Below are 25,891 nucleotides of genomic sequence, written 5' to 3'. Positions count from 1 at the left end.
TTTGGATCCATTTGGAACCATTTTTGGATCTCATGAGATGCCAGGAACCGGCACACAAACCTGGGTGACAGAGCTGGTGCGCGCGTTGTGCGGTGACAACACGATTTGCAGCGCTGGCTGCTTCACCCAAATAAGTAGCTGGCCAAGCTGAGGAATCCCTGGGCGTCGTTTTCTGTCCTTGTGGCCACCGAATAGGAGTGTTTGCTTTCACCATCTCACAGCCAGAATGACGTGGTTTGGTCATCCCCCAAGTTTGTTCCCTCTGAGAAGCGCTATAAGAGCCTTCAGAAATGGCACAGGAGAGGCAAGGTTTGCAAATTGCACTGTGCTTTTCTGGTAAATACCATAGTAAATAGACAGAAATGTGCAGTGTTTAAATAGCAACAGCCCTAAGGCATAAGTAAATCATCTTTATCCTCTTTTAACTAAATGGTTTCTGAGGGGTCAGGAGGGTTTTGCACATAAATATGCATCCCAACAAACATTCAGCAGAACCCTTTGAATTTCTGTCCTGCTTATGCAAAGAGAAAAAAGGAGTCTTCCCATTTATCAAGCCTTTCAGGGACAAAAAGAAGGTAGGAAAGATGCACTTTGTGCAGAAAATAAATGTGCTCAGAGGTCCCACGAGAGCAGGGACCAGGGATGAGCCATAGCAGGATGCCTTGGGATGCCTCAGCACGGCGTGCAGCTCTGCAAAGCTGCTGGTGGACTCTTCCCAAATTGCAGATGGTATCAGCACATGTTCTCCTCCCCTATCAGTGTGAAATCTGCCGTGATTCACAGCCCAAACATCGCTCCTCCGGCTATAATTAAGCAGAAGTCTTGTTGCTTGTTTGCAATCTGACTTGGGGAGAGGGGAATGATGAGAGTGGGTTTGGAGCTCAAAGTGGCTTTGATGGAGCATATTTGCACCACGCAATCCCATCCAAAAAACTGCAGGAGCAGTTTCTTAAACATGCAAGGCAATTTACACCCACCCTTATTCTTCTTTTACCATGTTTCTACTTATCTTTAACAAAGTAAAAAGATGATTCACAAACAAAATTTTAATGCCTCGTACTTAAGCAACCCATTTGATCCTGCAATCTCCCTGAGGGCTTTCCTCACTCCCACCACTCCCAGCCCAAAATCCTGATGCATGAAGAGGCACAGACGCCTGTTGCCGTGATCCGCTGATCAGGTCCCAGTTTGGGGCACTTTCAATGGAAAGATGACACATCTGCAGGAAGTTTTCACCTGCTCTTCAAAAGCTGTCTCTTTTTAGCCCCGGGTTGCCTGGGTAAGCTTTTTAAGGAGTGAGGTTTTTGGCAGGAGTACATGAGGATTTTTGGAAGCTGACCCAGGTCCTCTAGTAATGAGCTCTATTCCTGTCCTTTGGAGAAGTAGTTGCCACCCTTCTGGGGTATCTGAGAAGGTGCAACCATGGCTCACTTCTGCCAAAGGAAGGCTACTTCTGAAGGCTGTCCCTGCAGATGATGGGCAGACCTCAGAGAGCCAACACATTGCTGCAGGGTGCTCCATTAGCCTGAAGCTGGATGGGGACTATCAGGGCTGAGCCTGCTGAGCTGGAAGCTCATCCTTGCATGCACCACAAGTCTAAGGACACTGATTTCCCTCTCCTTAAATTAAAAGGCAGCACTAAGGGTCAGGGGGTCGTTAAAGATGTGCTGAGCCCTCAGTCAGCTGTGGTCCAGTGCCAGGCCCCCAGCTGCACATGGAGAAGTGATGGATGAAGAATGCATCTCAACAGTGAAGTAATCTGGAGCCCCACCAACTCTAAAACTCATGGAGGGCAGCCAGAGATTTTAAAACATGGGTGCAGGCAAAAAAAAAGAGGTGGAAGGGAGCTCTGGCTGGGACAGTCTCTGGCCCTGGGGCATCTTTACTGGATGCAATCTCTGCCTTTGGACCTCAAACTCTGAGCTCATCCCCACGGCCCCTGGAAACTCCTGGTGTGAATTATCTGTCCTACCAGGAAGCCTGCAGATAAATCAGTCAGTGAAACCCATTTTCTTTCTGGAGCTCAGTAACTGTTACAGTTTCTGACTGTACCCATGAGGGCTGGGTTTCTCATTAGCATCTTGGAGAGCCAAAAGATGTGTAAACAGGTGTAGCTACAAAATTTCCTACCGGGTACACATCTGAGGAGGCTCCAAAGCATAAATTACTCTTTCCGAAGTCAGTTTTAAATCATGCTCACTAACAGCCATCTCCTGCCCTTGATCATTTCTCCTAGGATGGCAATGGGAGTTTCACATATGGTTTGAGTGAAGTGTGAGGCTGTCAACTGCTCCACATCCACCTGTTTCAGATTGTGTCATAGGTATGTGCTTTAGCATTTCATTAGCATTTCCCTTTTTTTTACTGTTAACCCAAGCCGTGCTATCCCCATGCATGCAGCTAGAACTTTGCAGCAGAAATGCAACATGCACCCGAGCCTGCTCTATTTCAGAGGTGTGAAGCAGCTCCCAAATATTTCTGCTGAGAACTGGATGGTTTGTCCTAATCTAAATGAAAATGGAACACCATGAATGAGCAACCTGGGCAGCTTGGAAGATCCAGCCCTAAATGTCCACGTCTGGAGTATGACAGCATCACCCCATAAAACACACACTCAGCTCAAGGATCTCAGCTGCCTCCAGTCTTAATTTCTCCACAAACAAATTTGCATTACTCTTTCATCCTCCTCAGAGCAGAACTGCACCCTGCCTCCTTTATTTTGTGAGATGGGAGGGTCCTTGCTCTTTTGCAATTGCTTTAGGAAAACCAATAGGGTTTCTACAACTGGAAGAGCCACCCATTGCTCTGCCTTTGTTTTCCAAGCAGCAGCATTATCCAGCAGCACAGCTCCAAAGCCCGACTGGAAGCCGAACAGGTTTTAACATGTTTTTTCATCTCATTCTTTCTCTCTCCTTTCAGTTGGAAGTTCAACTGTCAAGATTAAACCATCCACCTGTGTGGCATACTCCAGCATGGCTGAACTTGATGGATCTGCACAGTTGGATTCTGCAGGAAAGATCATAGATCTAAGACATGCACATTGCATATACACTGAGAACAGTCTACTAATCTTTCCTCTCTCCGCTCACGCCCCCAACCAAAAAAAAAAAAAAAAAAAAAAAAAAAAAAAAAAAAAAAGATAGGGAAGAAAAGAAAAAAAACACCCCAAACATGTGGTTTTCTTTATGGTGCTTTCTTTTTAAGGTATCTCCTGTCAGCAATGTCATGATGGGAATTCTCAGTGGAAGTCTTTGCAAAACTATATTTCTGTCATTACCTCATGGCTTGCACACAGTGTACCACAGCAGCTGAGGAGAGAAATGTGTAAAATATTATTTGCAAGGAAAAAGTGGGTGGAAAAAAAAAAAGGGAAAGAAGTCAGATCAGGAAGACACAGGCTGTTCCAGACCAAAAGCTTCAGCACATCTTGGAAAAAGTGAACTCCTGTGCAGAAAAGGGAAAGGAAATGCATGAATGGTGTAGGGAAAAGTGGACGCAAGCACCAGGTCGTTCTGCAGGGAAGCTGGGAGGTGAGCCCATCTACACAGAGGTCTTGGTGCTTAGGTATTGTAAAGCCAGACATCTGCACACTGCTGCCCTCCTTCCATGGGAAAACATAACAGAACTGACACAACTTACTCTAGGACCTTAAATCCTTCCTGAGAGAAACTTTGACTCAGCCTTCTCAGGTCTGGGCTTGGAGTAACATGTATTTCTCAGCCATTTCCTACATGAGGTGCTTCTTCCATCTTGTTTCACAGCATTGCTACCACACCACCTGCTATTTTATTTTAGTGACAAAATCTGGTGCATTGTCCACCTTCAAACTTATGTTCCAGTGTTCCTTGGCATCCAGCTATGGCTCCGATCTTCTTTCCATTCCTCAAACCAGGCTGTTACCCCTTTATCTTTTCTTCTTACCTCATCTGCTGAACAAATGTCACAGCCACAGTTATTAAAAATATTTGAACCTGACAGCTGCAAATACTCAAAGGCAACTCTACGTGCACAGAACTATAATTAGGTGGAGCATTTAATTTTGTTTTTAAATCACTGAGATCCAGTATTGGAATCTTTGCAGACACAGACAATCAATACAGACAGCGTGACTTAGCAAGCTTTACGGTCATTTATTTTCCGTGTGTGTAAGGATAACTAATACTCTCTGCCTACAATGACACACATTGTGTTGCACGAGGAGGGATTTTGCTTTACTAAAGCTCAGGCCATGATACATCCACTCATGCCAACTTTAGCAGTGATACCACACGGCCTGCAGCAGCCAAAATCTCTTAGTGAGCAGGGACTGCAGGCTGGGGCTGAAAGGAATCAGTGCATAATTATTACTTAGTGTTTGCTGCAGGAGGCGTTAAAAACATCAGCTGCAATCTCTAATGTTGCTTGAAGGAGGTATTTCGCAGCATATCTCTTATGGAGGGAGTGTCAAGACACAGAAGATACCCAGTTTGTTCAAAGCCAGCATCAGAGACGAGGTTGGAGTCTACAAGCCCCAGCTTCACATCTCATTATTCAAAGAAGTTCAGTTTCCAGTGGTATTTGCAGTAAATAAAAATGTCTGATAAGCTTCACCTCTTGCAGCTTGATTTCTCTAATTGGATGCAACCTTCCCCAGAGCTTTGCCACCCTCTCCATACACAATAAATCTGAGGAATATTTTATCCTCCCTTCTCCCACAGCCAAAGAAGAGCAGAAAAGCTCAGAGCAGAACATCTCCAAATTGCTCATCCTCAAACCATCCAGCTCAAACATACCAGGAGTCCCGTTTCCTCTCCTAATTTAGCAGGTTCTTCTCTTTGCTGTTTTCCAAGAAATCCTTTGGGAGCTGGGACATCATGAGTAAGTATTTGGTCATCCCTGCTTCTACATTCCTGCCTGACATAGCTTCATGCATTGCATAACCTTACTTTGGGTTTCTAATTGTGAGATTAATTAGTTTATTTGAAGACAATCCATTTTAAGTAATAAAAGAAAGAAGTCGAAGAAGGAGCAGCCCATAAAATCATTATACTCTAGTAGTTTTATTGATATGGATTAGGAGAAATAGCTGGAAGACAGAAAAAAGAATCATATTTAGCTCAGGTAATAAAATTATATGAGCTGCCATTTTCATAATGTTAAACAAGACCTGAGGGAAGCTTAACTTAAAAGATTATTGAGGTGGATTCTTTTCCTTTGGAGAACACAAAAGATTATTGTAAATGTCTTTTTACACAGCCTGCCTCTTCAAATTCCATCACAAGAAATTACCCAAATGTCAATTTTTCACGAAGTGGCCAAACTCCCAAACTGGGAAGGAACTCTTATTGCTGCCTCCACTTTTACTGCATCCCTCTAGGTCACAGGGATGTTGGTTTTGCTCATCCTAGATTGGAGAATAGTTGTGTAATACCAATACCAGCAGCACCTGGGTTAAGGGGCATTCCCAGCTGTGGGTATCAAATGCTGATGGATGGACCCGTAGGCACTTGAGGACATGGTTTGGTTGGCATGGTGGTGTTGGGTTGCCAGTTGGACTTGATGATCAAAGAATCATAGAGTGTTGTGGGTTGGAAGGGACCTTAAAGATCACCTGGTTCCAACCCTCCTGCCATGAGCAGGGACATCTCCCACTAGACCAGGTTGCTCCAAGCCCCATCCAACTTGGCCTTGAACACTTTCAGGGATGGGGCATTCAGAAGCTCCCTGGGTGAGCTGTGCCAGTGGCTTGCCACCCTCACACTGAAGATTTTGAAGGTCTTTTCCAACCTTCACGACTCTATGATTCTAGGAGAAAGCAGTGCCCTCCCAACACATGCTGCTCTTGCTGGCCACCAGTGGTTCTAATTCCTTTGGAAAAATGGAGGAAAACTTTGATTACAAGACACCTAAGCTTGGTTAAAATTAGTGGGTTTCCCTCCAGAGACTTTTTGCTGAGTAGCCCACTTGTTATGGGACATGATTGGTTAAAATGCCCTAGTTAAGCTTTTGGTTAAGTAGCCTAGTCCTTGGTTTAGCAAAAGTTCATCAAGCTTGGTAAGCTAGCAAGTCCCAGCTAACCTGAGAGGTGAAGTTGCCAATTAAAAAAATAAAAAGGTGGAGAAAAATAGCAACTTTTCTATTTCCCAAAGAGCTAGTGCCCCGGGCTTGGGAATTTGTTTTGGTTTTTACCTTGATGTTCACTAGCTGAAAGCACGAAGATCCAAAGCCTATGATGAGAGCAATAACCATTCCGAGACGTTTATAAATGACCCTCTTAACTGTTTATGAGACATTATCTGAGGTAAAGCAGAGGAGCAGAAATAAACTTGAAGTAGGAAGAGCTGGCTCGCCTCCCAGATGGAGCATGATAAAGCACCAGTGTCAGTGTTTCTTCTCAGTTTTATGGCAGCCTTTAACTGCTTGGTGTTTAGGATTTTTTATCAGAAAACGGAAAGGAGAAGGAATGGATCCAAAGCAAAGAGGTTTTCACAAACAATATTCTCCAAATGACTTTATGTGAGCAGATACTGTGTTATCTGGCTATCAAGATAACACCATTTATTTTTTTACTTGCCACAACAGCCTGCTACTCAGATTCCCAGTCCTGGTATGTACAAGGAATTCCTGAGCACAGCAATAAATTTTCAAAGGGATCTGGGTGACCCCACTCCTTCTTTCCTATTAGAAAATCTCCTGACCAAAGTTAATCTCTGGTCAGATTTATCTCATTAAATAGATTTCTGTTGTCTCTCTTAAATAATGTATTCAGTTTTGGTTCCCATAGTTAGCAAAGCTCTCTGAATTTTCTTCATCTCCCACAAAACATAAATGAATGTCCTTCTTTGGAACCATGGGAATGGGATATATTTGTTGCAAAAAAAGCTTTTCTGGAAGTTGAAATTACATCAAAATTACCTCGTTTCTTACTTTTCCATAACATAAACCATAAGTCATCTTAAATCACAGTTATTCTCTGCCCCTTCAAATAATTTTCAGCACTACTTTGAGCAAAAAAACCTCAGTTTTTCTATTCTGTTCAGATTTTAAAATGCTAGATGCAAATCAAAGAGTGCCCATGCTGGACCTGAGGAAAGAAAAAACAGAGATGAAGGGCTCTCAGCAGAGATTTCTGCTTTTACCCACCTGCTTTAGGCAACTCCTCAGCAAGGAAGTGCCTGAAATGAGCAATAAGGCTCCCCAAAAAAAAGTTATACCAAGGAACTGTAGGAATATGGTTCTTAAAGAATGGTCTAGTTTGATATTAAAACAGAAGAAAACAAGCCATCACATTTCTAAAGCTGGTGCTTGGACTTTGACTGGATTTTATTGCTTGATGATTCTGAATTACTCCTTGGTTATGAACTACTAAAACCATCAAGTTTACCCAAAAGCATTCTTCACAGAACAATCAGTCAAGTCTAAGAAAACTTAAAAATAAGTGAATACTCCTTATTAAGCAATAGTTCTTTATCAAACACAACCTATAAGGAATATTTGCTTGTTGTACTGGACATATTTATATTGGATGAAAAGGTTCGTATTTCTTCTATTCCAGTTTTCAAAATATTATGAAAACTTTCTTGAAATGGTTGTCACATTCACCAAGTGAACAGAGTTTTGATAAACTAAAATGTCTAGATCCATTTAAATTGCATTTTTCTCGTGCTCTGGCAAGAACAAACAAAATTCATGTAAGAAATCTGGCAAAAAGAATTTATCTTACAAAAACAAAATACTTCATAATTATAAATTCAAAAATTGTCCCTTGCACAAACAAATGGTTTGACATCTCCAGACCACCAGTGCTCACAGCAGCCCCTCTGTCAGGTGCCATGAAATGCCAGCAGGACCAAGGGATGTGCTTTGGGAGGAATGGAGCCAAGGGAGGCCCTGGAAATCCTCTGAATCTTTATGGAGAGCAGCTGAACTTGGTAGAGGACAGAGACAAGGAAGCTCCATGTCTCAGCACTCACAGAGATAATTTTTTGTTGAATCCAGCACCACAGGCTTCTGCCAAGTCCAGTGTGCATTTATCACCAGTTCTCTTTAAACTGGTTTTCTTCTTATCCCTCAGCCAGAGCCCCTGTCCGCAGGCAAGAGGGGAAACTATTCCTCTTTGAGAATTTACCTGAGGATAAAGCACTCTGTGAGCTGTTACAACAAATGCTGAATTATGATGACCTGGCCATTCCCACATCTCTCTGCAGCCCCATGGCTTATGTTCCTCTTCCTTTCCCACGGGTAAACCACATCCCTGGGAGCAGCATCGTTCCTGATTTTCACTGGGACAGCTGAGCTCAAGCTGGGATCTGATGGAAACTTGTCTGCTGCATCTTTGTGGGGCTACCCCAGATGAAAATTTTGCTCTCTAGCACGTTCTCCCAGCAAGATCAGGTCAACCCCAGAGGCTGCCATGGTGGTCAGGCACACACCCGGCCCAGCGATGTGGGAGGGACTGGGATGCCACGGGGAGTCCATGGTGAGGGCTACTGCTCCATCCAGGCACCAGATGCTGGAAATCCTGGATAAATATCTAAAATCCCCTCATTCCACTGGTATAAAATTTCCAGGCAAAAAAAGAAGACGTGTCCAGGGAAACCATGCAACAGCATGAACTCCAAGCTTTCGGTTCCAGGGATTTCAGAAAGCCCTGAATCAAAATTTCCACTAATGCTGGTTAAAAATACGCCCTCCCCAGCCAGCAGAAGCCCAAGTGGAGAACTACACATAACTCAAGTCCACAACAAGTGAAAAAATATCATAGCCAGGCCCTGAAGGACCAGAATGGTTTTGGGTATTAGGGAGAGGAAAGTGATCCCATCTTTGGGGGTGTGGTATTTCCCTGCACTCCTGCAGAACAACTCACTCCAGTTTCTCTCACGTTGACCCAGAGCTGATCTGTCATATTCCCCAGCACTACCCTAGTTTATCCTTGCTGTTTGACCCCAATTTTCTTCTTTGTTTTCACCTTCTAGTTGGGTTTTTCTCCAGCTGAGAATAAGGTTCATAGAAACATATACATGCTCTAACTCTTCAAACACTAGAAAAGTTCATTTATTGCATGCTTCTGAGCTGCCTAAGCAAGTGAATAAGTTGTTCTTCCAAGACCAGCCACCCAGTAAGAGGTTAAGAACCAGATTTTTCAAAGAATTTAAATTGCAATTCTGGTGCTGTCACTATTTACTGGCAGAATAAAACATAACATCAAAGTGCAAAGCAAACAATAAATCCTTATATTGACCACGGTCCCTTCCCAAGTAACCCCCCAAGACCTGCACCACCTTTGAGGACAGCCCAATGTCCACAAACATTATTTGAAGCACCTTAGCATGTCTCCACTGAACAATCAGGCATTCTGTTTGAGATCTCTGACTTCTCTCCAAGACAATATGACTATAAAATATCTCACACTCCCCAAAGCCTGTGGCTTGGCTACCAAAAACCTGGTGGCCATGTCAACCACCCCTGCTGCCTTTGGCTTGCTGTTATCTCATGTAAATCTTTCTTGAGGATATCTACACCATACCAGAAGAGGCACCATTCCCAACACAGCAAAGTGAACCTCAGGGAAAAAAAAATGTGGCAAATCTCTTCCTTGATATGGTGTAACTGTGAAATTTTTGACTCAAGGCACCCAGCCCAAGCATGGAGAAGGATGTTGGGACATGGAAGCATTATTCCCCATTCACCACTTTGAGGAAAATGGAAGGAGAGCCCCTGATGGAGTGTGCTACTTGCAGATTAATGTGTAGAAGAGTGACTTGTAAAATAAAAATGAGCATTTAAAAGTAAAATAGCTTGACAAGTAAATACTGGAGCTGTCTGAAATAGATTTATTTATACTCTTTTGGCAAAGATCACATTTTAATAGGGGTTATTGTTCACATGAGCTTAGAACTATATAATATTATTGAATAACACAGAGAATCTGACCCCAAAACCTGTCACAGCACACATTCTATTTGCATTTGCCAGACATGGAGTCCCATAAATTGTTATGGCTGATAATGGTCTGCAGTTCAATGGACAAGACTTTAAACAATTTGCAGGGGATTGTGGATTTTGACGTACAACATCCAGTCACAGTTATTCCTAATCAGAGGGTCTGGTAGGGAAGGGAATTAAGCCTCCAAAGCAGAGCCTGGCCCAAGGCTCTGCTGAACTAGAGAACTGCACCTTCAAAACCTGGAGCAGCCTCAGCTATTCAAACCTCTTGGGGAAGACAGAGTTGATCTTGATGTCTAGAAAGAGAAGGCACAAACCATCTTAAAGCTTCAAAGGTGCAAAATTTAGGAGGTGCAGTTTGCTGTATACGTGGTGCTACTCAAGGACAAAGGAGACTGAGATTTCATTCCTGTTGTTCATGTTTCCTGTAAAGTTTAAAGCTCATACAGGGAGATTCCCAGGAGGAAGCAAGGGGCAATAGCAATGTATTTCCCCAGGGAACAGGGTCCTGAACTGGAAAAAAACTTCAGGAGAGCCACTGCAGGATGAAAGAGCAGCAACTGGAATGGAAACACTCCTCTGGGCATGAGCTCAAATACCAAGAACTGAAAGATTTAGTGAGGTCCTTGGGGGACCAAGGGGTTGGTCATGGGCAAGTGGGAAGCAGCTTCACCTTGGAGAAGCACATACCTGGATTCCTTGGCAGCTGGGCCTTCTTGAGAGAATCATGAAATCATGGTTTTGGGCAGGAAAATCAGCTCTGGGGCTTAAGTTCTGAGTTCAGTTGCACTAAACCTCTGCTAACCATCACGATTAAGGATTGCAGCCCCTTGGCAGGGACACGTGCAAAGAACCCCATAAAATCCAAGTGTGTCAAGGTTTGGAATTGTGCAGTCATGGGGCCTTTCAGGAAAAAATGCATCTAACGGAATGAAATGGCAGAAAAGGAGGAAAAGCAAGTGTTGCTTTTCATGGATCTCTACACATGCTGAGAGCAATCACCCAAATACTGATGAGAAGATGGGGCTGTAGGTGAAGATGTGCTTGGAAAGGAGAATTTTAACCACCTGGGGTTATCTTTGCCTTGGAGCAGAACAAAGGAACAGCAAAGCACAGAGCCTTTAATATCAGCCTGGACACCAAGGTTATGCTCAATTCTTTCCAAAATCTCCCCAGGATAATTATCTTTTCCCATTCCTTATATGGATAGTGCTGGAAACCACTTAAAAGAGCATGTGCTGAATGTGTGTGACCAGGCCAAAGCTTTCCAAGTGAACTGAGGGCTGGAAGCACAGCCCAGGTTGGGAGCAATGGGAATTGCTCTGCTCCATTTAGTAAGAGGAGTGCCACATCAGGAGCCCTGCATCCCACTGCCAGGAATCTCTGCAGGCTCAGGAAGGAAAAGAAAGAGAGGCTCAAAAAAAGCCATGCACACCCTTGTGTCCCAGCAATGTCTGGTTCAAGCCATTTTAACCTGTTCCTCGTTAATAGAAAGGATGGGACTTATGGCTTGATCTTCCTTCTCTCCTTGTTCTCTCTCTGTCTCGAAAGCAAAAGGACACCTTGTTTTCAGAGGGACCCCATGAGCTCCCACCCAGCACAGACCAGCACAAGAAAGTCAATCCACAGAAGTCAGCAGGTAAAAAGCAGCAGAGAGATTGCAAGTCAAGGGTGTTCAGCCACACTCTGCCCTCCCAAACACTCAGAACGTCATACTAGCCAAGCTTTATAATTTTCATAAACCTTCTGATTTAGACAAAGGCAAAGTTTGGCTTTCTTTTTTCCTCAGAGCAGCTCCAAAATCTAGAGTTATGCTGAGCAGCTTCAAGTTTATAAGGAAGGGGAGCTCCTGGTTTTGTACCATGTGATGGTGAGAGCAAAGCAAGCACTAAACACAAGCCAGTGACCTGCTTTTTCCTGGTGATAAAGTCATCTCACTTACTTTCTGCTACTCAGTTTGCATCACACGTGTTTGGCTCCTCTGAGGCTGGTGCTGATATTGTTCATTGGGACAGCACAGACTTGGGTCATGGCAGGGTTTTGGATAAAGCCACAAGTCATTAAAGTATATCCTGAGAAATAAAATACAGTGTACTTTTTATCATCTGAAAATGAAATTACTCCAGCATGAGAGATGCCTGGGAATACTCTTGTAACACCAGCAACAGCTACTGCAGAGCATTTTGAAAGGGGATACAGTGACATCCATTTAATTGATGGACTCACCAGGCAAAAAAAGGCAAGAAGTGACAATCTGCACTCAGCCTGGAGAGCAACCAAATCCGGGAGCTTTGCAGGTGTAAAACCACCCCAGAAGATTGATACATCCTCTTCACCTCACCAAAGATGGTAGTTTTCTGAAGCAGAGCTTATACCCTTGTCATTCCTATGGCATTACTGATGGGAATGAGACTATGTCAGGATAAAATTAGTATTAGAGATATAAGAGTTAAAACTAGTAGGTAAAGACCTTGAAATTCCTGTCTCTGTTCCACCTGCCAGCATGAAAACAAAATGGTCAGAAAATATGAAATCCAGCTTTTCAGCTACTTTTGGCTAAATGTGTAGATTCTTAATAAAAAAAACTGTATCTATTAAATGTTTAATGTAGGTCTTCCAGATAGCCATGGAGCTGGAGATTTTTCACTAAGATTTTCTGTTTTCCTGGCAAATAACTTCAACATTCATTAAATCCTCCCATTACACTGAAATGGCACCGAGGAGGAGGAGAGGACATTTCTCAGCCATCCCCTTGCCTTGATGCTGGGAACAGGTCAATCCTTGAGGGACTGTGCCCTGGAGCTTCCACACTTCTGCTGCTTCCAACCATCACCCATGTCCTGATGTGACACTCCCCATTTTGGACATTCCTTCAGCCTGGGACACCCAGCTGGTTTCCAAATTGGCTCCAATACCTTGTTTCTTCCTGGGTGCCATAACAGCAAGGCATTCCTTACAGTGCACTATTCTTCTTTTTATTTGTTTTTTGGGGTTGTTTGGTGTGGGGTTTTTTTTAAACATTATTAATTGCCCTCAGTGACAGTTCTAAAAGGTTGGGTTGTTTTTTTTTTTCCCCTCTGATAAGGCAAACACGTTTGAATCAAACAAGCCTTGACAGATGCTGGAGATACACACAGCAGTGAAATAATGAGGGAGCTCTTTAACACAACACCACAATATGTATGGGCAAGTTGTTACACTGGAGCAGTATGAGCTTGTCAGATCACAGTGAAATGGTATTTATTGAAAGAATAGGCACGAGGAAGAACAGCCAAAAAGTATTCTGCTGTACAAACGTGCAGCTGAGCAAAACCTTTGGGAAAAACAGGATACACACAACACCAAACCATTTTCTGTACTGTGACTGACGGATGTCAGTACAGTTGCCCACAATAAATGGAAATCTTTTCTTCCTGTGTACATAACACGGGCAACCACCCTTCCAAAGCACACGGCAAGGTGACTCACACTGTCAGTGTAACTCCCCAGCTTCATAATTATAAGGAGGTGCCAGTTTCGTGCTATTCAAAGTATTATTTTGAAGGGGAAAATGCTTCCTGGCCTGACAACCAACCTGCCTGCAGCACTGGAGGAGCTGTGAGTGTGAAGCCAAATGTTTCTGCCATGGGCTGGATGCATTAAGGTAGGGAATGATGCTCCACATCCAGCTATGAGCCTCCTCTTCCACCCCCTGGACCACCACAGGACCCAACCATGCTCTGCCCACCCCACATCCCCAACACTGCCCTCCCCAAGCTGTGGTGACAGCCTCCATGTATGTGAACAGGGAGCTCCTGCCCCTGATGGAGAGATTAGTGATGGTAATGGGGTGAAACTGGGCTTTCTGAGGGCACAAGTGTGGGGTTGGCTCAGGTGGTTTCGTGCAATGAGGTCTCACCTTTGTCACCATGATCCCAATGATTGCTGCTTTGCTGGAAGAAAGGTCAGCTACTCCATCTGGCAGCTCCCTGGCAAGAAAGCTACAGATTTGTAGCCACCTGGCTCCAGAGGAGGTGCTGACAGGAGGGATGGATCCTCCTGGAAGGAGGCTCCTCTCCAACACACTAATCACAGGCATCACTCAAACCTCATGGTGTAGGAGTGGTGGTTTGCAGTGAGTCCTCCCAGGATAGTTTGGTTGGATCAGAGGAGTCCAACCCAGCCTGAGCCTGCTGGGTTTCTCTCTCCAGGAGGCAGACCAGTGCCCTTGCAGCCATCACCAACATGATGCTGAGTGCAAGCTGAGCACCTTGAGCTCCATCTCCCCTCCCAGTCCAGATCCCCCACTGCCTTCGCACAAGACCCAGCAGCCTTACCTCCAGGGACAGTTCTGGAGGGCAGAGCCCATCATCTTTAGGTGATAAAAGATGTGACCTTGCCCTTGGGCTTCTACTTGCCCCAGCGCATCTCTTCTCTCACCAGCAAGATGCATCTGGATCCTCCTCACGTGCTGAAGAAGGCAAAAATCTCAGTGCTGAGACTTCCAGCCAGATGTTGGTAGAACAATCCTGTGGGCAAAGGGCTTGCATGGATGCAGCTGTCCTCCTCACCCCACACAGGGCTCCCAGTCACCTGTTTGCTCTTGTTCTTGTTGTTGCTGCAGGCACTGCAGGTCAGGGGAAGATGAGAGCTGCAGCCCAATACAGAAATAATTACCTGCTGTACACCAAGGGGAAAATACCACGATGAGCACGCTGAGCATCAAGAGTCTGCAGCCTGAGGCAGCCCAAGGTGCAGCAGCATCCCTGCCAGAGCTGCCACTCAGAGCTCTAATTTGTAGTGGCTGGGAAGCCCTCTCCCAGCCTGCTCTCCCTCCTTGTCAAAAACAGCTCCAGGTGTGAATTTACACTGGGAGGAATTAGCAGGAGCCTGCCCTGGGCTGGAAGGAGGAGGTTCAGGTTTCAGCTCTGCCTCTGGGTGATGGGAACCAAGTGGTAGGGAAGGACCCTGCACCTCGAAGCATCTTTCAGCAGCCCATGGGCAGTCTGTGGGAGGGCTCTGGAAGAGAGCTGCTGGGCAGGTGCTTCTCTGAGTGCATCTTGTGATTCTCCTCCAGCCACCAACTTTGACACACATAATCCTCCAGACAGCCTCTGGGTGAGAAAAAGACTGCAGAAAATGAAAGCCATGGCAGGATGGGATCTCTGCTGCAGCTCAGCAAGTCCTGCAGCTTTCCTGCTGAGAAAAAGGTGGCTCCTGGCTCCGTTTTCCCTGGGATGAGGCAGAGGAGCTGAGGAAGGATCTGGAAGGAGAGATGCAAAGCAGGTTGAAAACATAATTTTAGTCCAAGCTTGGCTCCATCTGAAGAAGCTGCAGGAGATGGGAAAGGAGCACCATGAGGTGTGAGAGGGTGACAGCCTGGCAGGGCACAGTGTGTCCCCAGGGACAGCCCTGCTGGCCCCAGTCTGCAGGGAAGGGTTTGGAGAACAGCAGAGGACCATGATAAGGTGACCAGGCTGGAGAGAGCTCTAAGGAAAGGTTAAGAGACAAATCCATATTAGCTGGGGATGACTGAGGGGACATGATAACAGCCAGCAGGTATTTGGAGTCTGTAACCATCAAGGAGGGAGAGGAATTATTTAGAGTTATTCATGGGGCACAACTAAGAGTAATGGGATGAGATTAAGAAAGGAAGGGTTTAGGCTGAAGATCAGGAAATATTTCCCAATGATGAAATGTGTTCAGCTGCAGAATAATCCTTCCAGGGGAGCCACAGGAGCACAGCAGTTCAGAAGGTTACAACTACCCATGACTAAACCCTGGGTTTGTTCTGCCAGGAGTAATGGATAATGTCATTTCTAGCTTGGGCCTCCAAGGTTATTTCCTTTCCATCTCTACAAGAGGAATATCTCACCAAATAATAGGTGCTTCTAACAGGACAGCCCTTTTGTCAGAGGCAAAAGAGCCTCCTAGTTCCCAGCCCCATGAGAAGGGTCATTGCTGGCAGCAGATTTGGGATGTATCCTTCTCTGCCAGTCACAGCCCATGACTTTAGGGTACAGTCACTGCTCACAAATACCAAGCAAAACAAATATAACCTGAACTTTAAAAAAAAAAAAAAAAAAAAAAAAAAGGTGGAGATGGATGATTTTGCATTGTTTTTAAATTTGAAGTTAGATAACATAAAATGGAGAATTGTAAAAGATATTCAAATAAAGTGCTGGGAAAAAAAGATAATGGGAGAACTACAAGTTCACAGCTAACAGCCTTCTTGTTTTTCTGCCTCTCTTGTCATAAGAGGGACCTAGACTGGCCTCAATTCAGCACCCATGTATTCCTTCAATCAAATCTAGGAAGATTCTGTACCAAACAAACCACTGGCCCCCTCCAGAAAAAAAAAAAAAATTGGTTTCCAGTCATTTTCACAGGAGAGCTTCCATCCGGCTTTGCTGAGGAAGAGTTGGAGTCACCCAACAAAGAGGAAGGTGCCTGGGAAGAGCCATCAGGATCTCCCCCACTGCATCTGCACTGGTCATGGGGGGACTGGAAATGCTCATTTGGTGGGAGCAGAACTGAAGGATATCACCTTTTGCAGCTCTAGCAAAAAACATCAGGTGTGAACCCTTGGTGGCAGCCACGTCGGGTTGGTGGCAGGGATGGGACACAGACACATGGGATGAGGGGACAAAGCAAGGAGGCAGGAGTTTCCTGAGGGCAGGGGAGCTAAATCTGCACAGTTGTACCATGTTTCCAGTGTTTATTGGGAGCAGTCAGGAGAAGAGCAGCCCAGGTCTGAGCTCCAGCCTCTGATGGAGATCCCCAGGTGATGAGGAAGGGTGAGGAGGCAGTCAGGGAAAAGCAGCATTTCTTCATCTTTCAGAGCCCTGGGGCTGGGACATTGTGGGAGGAGGACTAGGGAGCTACAATAAATAAACACTCTTTAACACTGGATCCCAGGAATAACAATCCATCAGATCCTAAAGGTTTGCCCTGAGCAACTCCCCGCTTTATGTACAGTGGGTAACTGTCCTTTGTACAAAATCTTTCATGCATCCTGATTTCCCATATACTGTTTCACCTCATGTTGTACCTTGTAATCTTGGCTTGTAAGGCAGTTTCAGAGTTATTATATGTCACACAAGGGCTGGAGTTTAAAAAAAAACAAACCACAGCTCAGCTCAGAAATGCCGCGGTGATGGGAGGAGAGGTTATGAATGCTGAAGGAAGCCTGGGGAATGCTTTTCCCACCTGCAGTCCTAAAGACTTATTAATTAAAACGTATTAATACCAGCAATTTCTAAATGTGTGAGTCCTGACCCCAGCTCACCGGGGAGGAGCTGCATGGGGACATGCAAGAGCAGAAACCACAGGAGGTTTCTCATGGTCACCAGGTGGTAAAGACAGAGCAGCAGCAGTTATCCAGGCTCTACTGGTGAAAGTGATGGTTTAAAATTAAATTATGTGATGGTTTAAAATTAATGAAGAGGTAACACTCAGAAGACAAAGGAGGTGATGCCCAGGAGGGGCATGATTGGTGGTCACAGAATCATAGAACCACAGAACCATAGAATCATTTGGGTTGGAAAGGACCTCCACAATCCCCCTGGGAAACCTGCTCTATTTTTTCATTGCTCTCAGAGTACAGAACTGTTTTCTAACATCCAATCTAAGTCTGGTCTTCTGGTCCCTGCATCCCAGCACCCACATCCAGGCTCTGACACTGCAGCTCAGCTGTGGGTCACCTCCAGCAGCAGGACACCAGAGCTGATGGACCTGAGCTCTGAAGGATCCCAACTTCCAGTGTTTACCTAAGCATGAAGCAGAATAAACTCTGGTTCTTAAAACTAAACATCTAAATGCACTTGCTAATCCTGAGACATACAGTAAGCAATTATACAAACACCTTAAATTATTTTTGGCAGATTTTGCAGGAAGAACGTGTCATCTTTCAAAACAGGAAAATTCAAATTCCCCAGGTCGGTGGGAAAGCTTTCTCCTCTTCTCCTCTGCAGGTACCAAAAGGTGAAGCAAGAAATGCCCCAGCCAGGTACATCTGCACAGAGACAAAACCACTTGTGCATGCAGGACATGCAGGTGGATGATCTCTGTGGGCTGGAGGAGACAGAGAAGGATTAAAATACCTGACAGCCTGGTGTGCAGTGCTCAGTTTTATGTCCAGAAGCCTCTAGTTTTGTCTCTGAGCCATGTGGGATCCCTTTTAAAGAAGATTCCTCTCCAGCCACACCACGGAAATATTGTTTAAATGCATTCTGAAGGATTTGTATTGTTTTTTCATTTTTTTTTTTCCCCGAAAACATGGGCAGTCACTGAATTTAATGTTTTGTTGAGTAAAACCACAAAGTTTCACTCAGTCCTCAGCTATAATTGTGGTAGACACTAAAAATTCCCTCGAGAGTCCCGGCACATAGAGCCAGACCAGAGCCTCCAAGTTCTCTCCACACACACAAATCCTCTCAAATAACAAATATTAATATATAGTCAATAATAATTGTAATGCTTAGCACTTCCCACCCTGAGATCTCACAGTATTTCATGGAACTGGATGAATGCCTTTAATTCTGTCGCTCATGAGCAAATGAAGACTTCTCTTCTGCAAACACTTTCCATGCAGGTGTTTAATTTTAACCTTCTACCTAATGTTGGTGATTACATTGTGGTCAGCCCATTCCTGGGGAGAGCTCCAGGTTTGTCTTCTTTGCCTTTGGGAGATCAAAAATGCTAGAAGGTGTTTTTAATATCCACATATGGACAATTCATTTGCTTTCTAAACGCCAGATATTTGCACCCAAACTCATTTGTGTTCTTGTTATTTCGTTGCTATGAGCATCTTTGGTCTCAGCCCTTTCATACTTTTGGAGAAATCCTATTTACATCATGCTCCATATTTTCAATGGCCAGAAATGCCTTTCCTCTCCTGGCTCTGGGTTTCCAGCCTGGGATGGTACCTCCTAGGGACTTTTCTGTGCTCTTGGAACCATCCAGCTTTGCCCTGTGAAAACAGGGAATAAAAATTTGCCTGTGTCCTGTGGCATGGAAAAGTCAGTCTCTGTAAAGGGTCTATCAGCATTTTCTCTGACTGCCAAAGCAGGCAAGAGAAACACCTCTGCCATTTGGTGGAAGACACTGATGATTTTGAAAGTAGTCAGAGGGATGATGGTGAAAATCTTTATTCCGTGCTGCTTTTGTCTTCAGAGGCACGTGCCTCTCAACTTCTGCTGCTGATCATGGTAAATCAGAGACAGAGATACCAATCAGACATCTGCTGTCAGCCAGAGAGCTGCCAGTCTGGCTCTGATACTGTGACCTAAACCAGAGAGGGCTCAGGAGTGGTGGTCTGAGCATCTTCAGCAGAATGATGTCCTCTGGTCCATGGGGAGAGCCAGGGTGGGGTGGCAGGAGGAGCAGCACTGTGCACAGGAAGCTCCTCCAGGAAGCTCATGAAGTGCAAAGCTTTTGGGAATAACAAGATCCAACAGGTCTTTACATGTGGAACTACCAAATCCACCTGGAGCATCCTCAGCCTGGCGCCAAGCTCTCCTGTAAAACACACCAAGGAACAGAAAATGATGGTTTGGATCAGTGGCTCTGCTGGCCACACTCAGATTCCCTCTGGAAGCTTGATTTCTCTCTCCCTGATCTCAGGAATAAGTTTGGCAATGGAAGAGATCATCTACACACAAGTCTGTATGATAGGTCCATGAGTAGTGAAGTGCACGTTGAGAAATCAGCAAGAAGTGGGTTGCATGTTTCTGTGTCCCTGAAACAGCACAGAAAGTGCCAATTTCCTCACAAATGTCACCACCCTGTGTTTAACCCAGCTTCACCCACAGGTGGTTGGATGTGCTGGTGTCAAGCATGGACAGGGCAGAAAGTGGGAGTAGGAGGGGAGTCCCCTGGACCTCACTCTGCCCAGGGTGACAGCTCAAGGCTGATACAGGGCAGCCTCTCCAGCACGAGCACACTTTCCTCAATTTCATCCATCCCTGCAATTAGGAGGTAATAACTCTGGTGGAGAAAAATGTAACAAAATATTAAGCCATCAGTTCTCATTTGTATGAGGCCCTGTGTGTGCTGCCAGAGAGCTCTGTCCCATATACAGCTCCTGCCAAATAATGCACATTTGCCTCATTTCCACTCACAGGCCAGAGCAGTCACCAATAAAGATTAACGCCTGGGACCTGTGCACAGAGTGGAGATGAGTTTCAGATGGATCACCGGGCACTTAAATACTTTTAGAACAACTTTGGAAGTCATTAAGTGTAATAGATACAGCAATGATAATACAAGACAGAGAAAATCCCCAGGGCTGGAGAGGAGGCAAGAGAGTCTCACTCCACAGCACCATTTGACACCAGCAATGAAGAGTGGACAGACCAAAGTCCCCCCTCCTGCCTCCCAGCATGGCCCAAAGCCAGTCCCTGAGGAAGCAGGAGGAATAAAACACATATTCAGTGACAGGTCCCCAGAACACTGCACATCTCTGCTGCTGCCATCTCTTCATGGAGGAGCACAAATTTACCCTTAAATTACATTTGGTCCCTGTTGAGGCCAAAGCTAAATGCTTCTCAGCTGAAGGTAGACTTGACTATCTCTAAATATTATATTATATTTTTTTCTGCCAGGACCTGAGAAGTTGGTTTAAGGAGGTGCCATGTTCAGATTGAGGGTGATGTTCAGACAGCTCATGAGCTAAGACTGCTATTCTGTTAAAACTCCAAGGAATAATCTTAAGCTCAGCAAAATACTGGGAGTCAGATATAGCACCACAGCATTTTGAAGATGCACGTGTCATTTATCACTTTTTGTCCCCCAGAATTTATAAAGAATGGAATAAACTGCAAGGGAGATACTTGGATCAGTGTCTAGACCTTAAGTAACTTTTCACTGATGCCTGAATCCCCAAGATCCTGCTTTTTGGCAGTAAGTCCTCAGGCAGATCTCTAGAAAGTCATTAAATGTGTTGGGATTTAACTGGCAAGTAAACAGCTGACCACAAGCTGCAGAATGAAAAATCCTCCTAGTGCAAAGATAAGAAGTACATCAATATTTCATTGATTGAGGTCTGCTCCCATTAATGTCCACATTGTATAAGGAGCCACCCCCAAACGTCAGTCTTGAAGAATAACAGGCAGTTTTATTGGAGCAAATGTGGCCTCTCCAGTTGTCAGGAACAGAGCTATAATTATTTTTAAAGGCCTAAGAGAATTAAACTAAGTATTACCACCCTCTACAAAACTTTGTTTGTTTGTTTTTGTTTGTTGTGGGTGATCCTTGGTTTGCAGCTTGTTAGCAGCTTGTCACCAGGGAATAAACACAACCACACACACACAGAACACAACCCTCTTTCCCAACATCTCTTCAAAGCATCCTGCACACTCTGCTCCCTGCTAATTGCTGATACAATTGCTGCTGTTTTCTCTGGTGTTGCATAAATGTCACCATTGATGGTGGGGGATGCTGAGTATTGTTTGTGTTCATTATTTAAAGATGGCAATGATGGGAAATTCAGCCATTTCAAAGGAGTGAAGGGATTTCCTTGCCACAACAAAGCTTTCCCTCTAACCACCAAGGCACCAATGCCCCCCCAAACCCTCTCATTTTGTCCACAAAGAAATCAGGTCTAGCAGCATCCATCCAGTGTGGCTACAGCAACCTTTCCCAAGCATGACCATAATGCCAGTAAATTCTTCTCTTTTATAATTTCTTCCTTTTGCCTAACACCTTTTTCCTGCCTTAACCTGCCCACACCCTGCAGGGAGGTCGGGGTGGTTGGTTGCAGGCACATAAAGCTCAGAGTTGACTTGCTGGAGTCACACCAGGAGGCTGGGCAGGGCTGGAAAGAGGACTTCTCCTACTCCTCATGTTGAGTTTTTCTTGCTCCAGCATGCTTTCTGCTTTTCAGAATGCTCTGCATAAACTCCCAGAGCTCTTTTCTAAGTGATGGAGCTGCTCTGCCCTTCCTGGAGTTCAATTCCAGTGATGCCAAGCTATGGATGAGTTTAGGAGTGACAGGGACAGCTCTGGGTCCCATCCCATTGCTCTTACCATAAATTAAAGAGGGGGGGAGGACCCCAACTTCTTTCTGTGGGGAATAGGAGTGAAGCAGGGAGGGGACTGAAACTCTGGAAATATTACCCTGAAAGGATGATCTTGCAGGTCTGACTCACAAACCTCCCAGCAGAGTGGATGGGAGGGCTGCTGGACTCAAATATAAAGGAAAAATGTCAGCATTGACTCCCTTCCCCCATACGGTTAAGTTGGTCTTGGGAAAGACAATATTTTCCAAACAATTTGTCTTTTTTTTTTTTTTTTCTCTGAGCTCTCCTTTCCATTTGGCTCCAAAACTAATTTGCGTGCACAGAAAAAATCTTATTCCATTGCAATTTTTCTCTTCTGGGAAGTTTAGAAACATTACAACCCAGTCATATTCCAAATATCCCAGTTTCTCCCAAAGCAATGCAGCCTCTTCAACACTCTTCCAAGGATGCACTAAAAGGGAAGGCTGCAAATCAAGGAACAAGCTTGGAAATTCCTTTTTTCACTATATTTGGAAATACAGAGTGACTTTCAAAACAAATGTTTGTGATGATTAAGAAAAGACAATTTCAGAGAGTTTTTCTGTTTGTGTACAAACAGTTTGTGCTACCTTCATGTGAGAAAGGAGCTGTGGAAACCATCCTTTTGGAACCTGGGGTGGTTTGATTCTGGTTTGGTTGACAGCAGGAGGGTCACCTGGTGATGAGGGGCCAGCAGTGGGTGCTCTGTCCCTCCTGTCCCCAGCAATGCTGGGTGCCTTTTGGCACAAGCCCCTGCGTCCTCTTAGCACCTGAATCCACCTGATGTCTTCTCTGGGGGAGAAGCTTTAGGATGGCTGAGCACTGTGACTAATTAATCCATCTTGGGATCAAGCACAAAAGAAGTAACAAGACTTGGGCACCTACAGAAAGATTTACACCCACAGCTTCTGTTTTCCCCTTGGTTTAGACACCACATCCAGAAGTTCACTCCTACATCTTGTCTTAAAGGTTCGTTTATTTTTCTAGTACCTGGAGCACTCTGTCAGTGCACAGCCAGAGGTTTCAGAAGGTCAGAAGCTTCCATCCCAGCTCAGTGAGGATACTGTTCCAGGCTAGGAGGGGTGGGGTCTGTACATAATCTGCTCTTGCAGCCCATGGGCCAGCCCCAGCCCTGCCTCTCCTTTGCTGTGTGATCTTTGACCACTTATTGGTCTCTCCAGAGCTCTTCTGATTCCCTGCTAAGAGGGAGATGCCTCAGAGCTTCTCCTTCTAGGAACTTAGTCCTGCGCAGGGGGATATTTCTGCATCCATAGCTGAGCTTTATGAGAGATGGATCCTGGCAGCCCTGCCCCATGCTGAACACAGGCAGGATGTTCTCTGCATTTGCCATATTCATCTGATCATAGTCACGACTTGAAAATGTTGCAGCACTTCAGCATCCTGGAGGAGTTTCCTCAGCAACCCCCCAAAGACCTGAGCAAAGCCTTTACTAGATCAGCCCTCAGCCAAGCCCAGTGCCAAGCCAGCTGTGTCACCATGCTGAGGACATCAAGGCCACCTGCAAGACTGGGAGAAATGGAGGTGTCTCCCCAGCTCCTCAGGCAGCCTGGAAGCTCCCCTCCATCCCCAATATGTCAACGTCTGCTGGAGGAAGACTTTTCTCCTAATACCACATCATTAAACATTGATTTAAAGACAATCATCTTCCTGCTCTTTAATTTCCCAACACCTTTCAGCCAGCTGTTGGACTGCAGTGGGGCTGATCAGCTGAGCAGGGATCTCTGTTAGGTCTGAGCATTAAACAAGTAGAATGTATTAATTTATGAGCTCCTACTCCCTTCTCCAAAGGTTTTATTATGTTAATATCACCTTGATGTGCTGGTAGGCCCCAATGCCAAAGCCTCTTTCACACAGTATGTGCCATCCTAAATTACAGGCTGGGCTCCTCCTGGAACTGCCTTTGGAAAACTGGAGTAAAGCAGCAATCACTAAAGTTAATATTATCTTACAGACTAACGACCAGCTAATGCTCGACATGTGAATCCCATTTACTTCTTTTTCTCTGTAACAAATGGTGAGTATGGGACTGGACTGTTCCTGATTTTATGCTATTTATCTTTCTGATCCATTCCATACTTGTTGTCCTTGGTTTCCAGCTACATTTCTAACCTCTGTGTGTGTGTATGTGCCTGTGTGACCTGCTCTGCATAGGAAAGCACAGTGTTTGCTTGCTCACAGCATGGTTTTGCTCTTGAGAGGAGACCTTCCAAGGGGCTTGGGATGAGAAGCAAAGTGTCTGAAACTCCAGAAGCATCCCTGGAAAATTCAACTAGACAAAGGGCCTGGGGATGGATGTTTGGGCTGGACATACCTGTGTTGTCCAGCCCCAGCTATTTGTTACCTCGAAATATTCAGTGCTGAAATCCTGAACCAGGAGCTTATTTCAGGGCATCTCCTGGGGGAGAAAATTAAAAATGAAAATAATTATTTTTTTTAATCTAAAAATTAAAAAAAAAAGAATTGCTTTTCCTTATCACTCCTCACAAGGACAAGAACACCAGGCGGGTGGAAATTAAGAAAGCAGGGGCTCTATAACCGGGAGCACGGAAGAAGCCCCGAGGGCCAGCAGCGGGGGTGGGTGTTGTGGGGGGGGCCGGGCCGGGGGCTGCGTTTGGCGGCAGGACCGAGGTGAGGGGAGGAAGCTGCCGGGCCGCCGGTCTCCCGGTGCTGCCGGCCCTGCCCCCGGCCCTCCCCCGTCTGCAGCACCCTGGGACGGGGCTGACGTCAGGAGGAGACGGGGAAATCTCCCAAGAAAACCCTGGAGCGGCGGCCGGGGCGCACACAGCCCCCGCCGGGCCCGGCACCCCGCTGCCGCCGCCGAACGCACCCGCCCGGTAAGTGGGGGAGGGTCCCACGCGTGTTCCCAAACACCACCATCATCACCCCCAACTCCCGTCCCGCCCCACGCGTGTCACTGCCTGTCCCTCCCCGACAGCTCCGTGCGCCCCGTCCCGCCCCCCCACGTCTGCGCCCGCCCCACCGGCCCCCATCGCCTCTCCCCACGCGTGTCCGCGGGGCTTGCCCACCCCTGGCTCCCTCTCGACTCCTCCGGCTCCTCGACTCCTTTCGGGGCTGGGAAACAAAGCCAAGACCGGGGGCAGGGAGGGAAGGGAAGGGGGGGGGGATTGTTGTTGAGCGCCCCTCACCCCGGGCTCGCTCCGCAGCTTCGCGGCAGCTGCGCGCCTGCGGAGGCCGGGGAGCGACTCCGCGCTCCGCGCAGTCTTTGACATCTTTATACCGTGTATAAATTCTTTCCGGGCCTCTGCGCTTCGTCAGCTCTGACAAATACGCTGGGAAATTCGATTCCAGAGGGGTTACCTCACTTTTTTTTTTTTTTTTTTTAATATATATATTTAAATATTTTTTTCCTTAACGCTCCGCACAGTTTTCAGCCTCCAGCGCTTCTGCTCTGGCCGCTCCGCGGGCTCGGAACACACCGCGGTTCGTAACCGGCTCCTCCGGAGGGCTGGCCGGTGCGCGGCAGGGATGCGCGGAGGCTTGGGAGGTGGGGGGGGACCGGCGGAGGGGGAGGAATCGGACCCGGTGGGACGGGGGTTCCCCGGGACCAACGGGGGGTACAGGTGGTGCGAGTCGGGGTGCGGGGTGCCCCCGCAGTGCACCCGGGGTGAGCGGGTTGCGGCTGGGCCGTCGGTGAATTCCATTTCCAGAGGACTAATATTCTGTAGCATCCCTGCTTTTTTCCTTCTTTTTTCACCTTTTTTCACCTTTTTTTTTTTAAACTCTGATTTGAAAAATAAGCACCAGCTGTAGAAGCTGCATATAACGCGGGTGTCCGGCGGCACCGCTCCGGGATAACGCTGCCCTCAGCGGAAGTGAAATTCTCTGGGTGGGGGGAAAAAAAGCAATTTTTTTCCACGCACTAATCCCGCTTAAATGTACCCGAGAGCTTCTCACCGACGGTATATTTC

The 25,891-nt window shown here is 46.0% G+C and overlaps 2 long non-coding RNA genes across 2 annotated transcripts; one reads left to right on the top strand and one right to left on the bottom strand.

Moving 5' to 3' along the window:
* The first annotated feature begins 17,469 nt into the window (after nt 1-17,469).
* Nucleotides 17,470-18,030, top strand: LOC139803047 (uncharacterized). Its single transcript, XR_011728856.1, has 2 exons — nt 17,470-17,747; nt 17,877-18,030. It is a non-coding gene; the product is annotated as an uncharacterized lncRNA (long non-coding RNA).
* Nucleotides 18,031-18,468: 438 nt separating this feature from the next.
* LOC139803048 (uncharacterized) lies at nt 18,469-25,678 on the bottom strand. The gene is made up of 3 exons (XR_011728857.1): nt 25,109-25,678; nt 24,274-24,357; nt 18,469-19,422 (listed from the first exon to the last, which is right to left on the bottom strand). It is a non-coding gene; the product is annotated as an uncharacterized lncRNA (long non-coding RNA).
* Between the last annotated feature and the right edge of the window lie 213 nt (nt 25,679-25,891).

Source organism: Heliangelus exortis, chromosome 15, assembly GCF_036169615.1.
Source record: "Heliangelus exortis chromosome 15, bHelExo1.hap1, whole genome shotgun sequence".
Taxonomy (NCBI): Eukaryota; Metazoa; Chordata; class Aves; order Apodiformes; family Trochilidae; genus Heliangelus; species Heliangelus exortis.
This window is presented reverse-complemented; position numbering and strand designations above follow the sequence as displayed.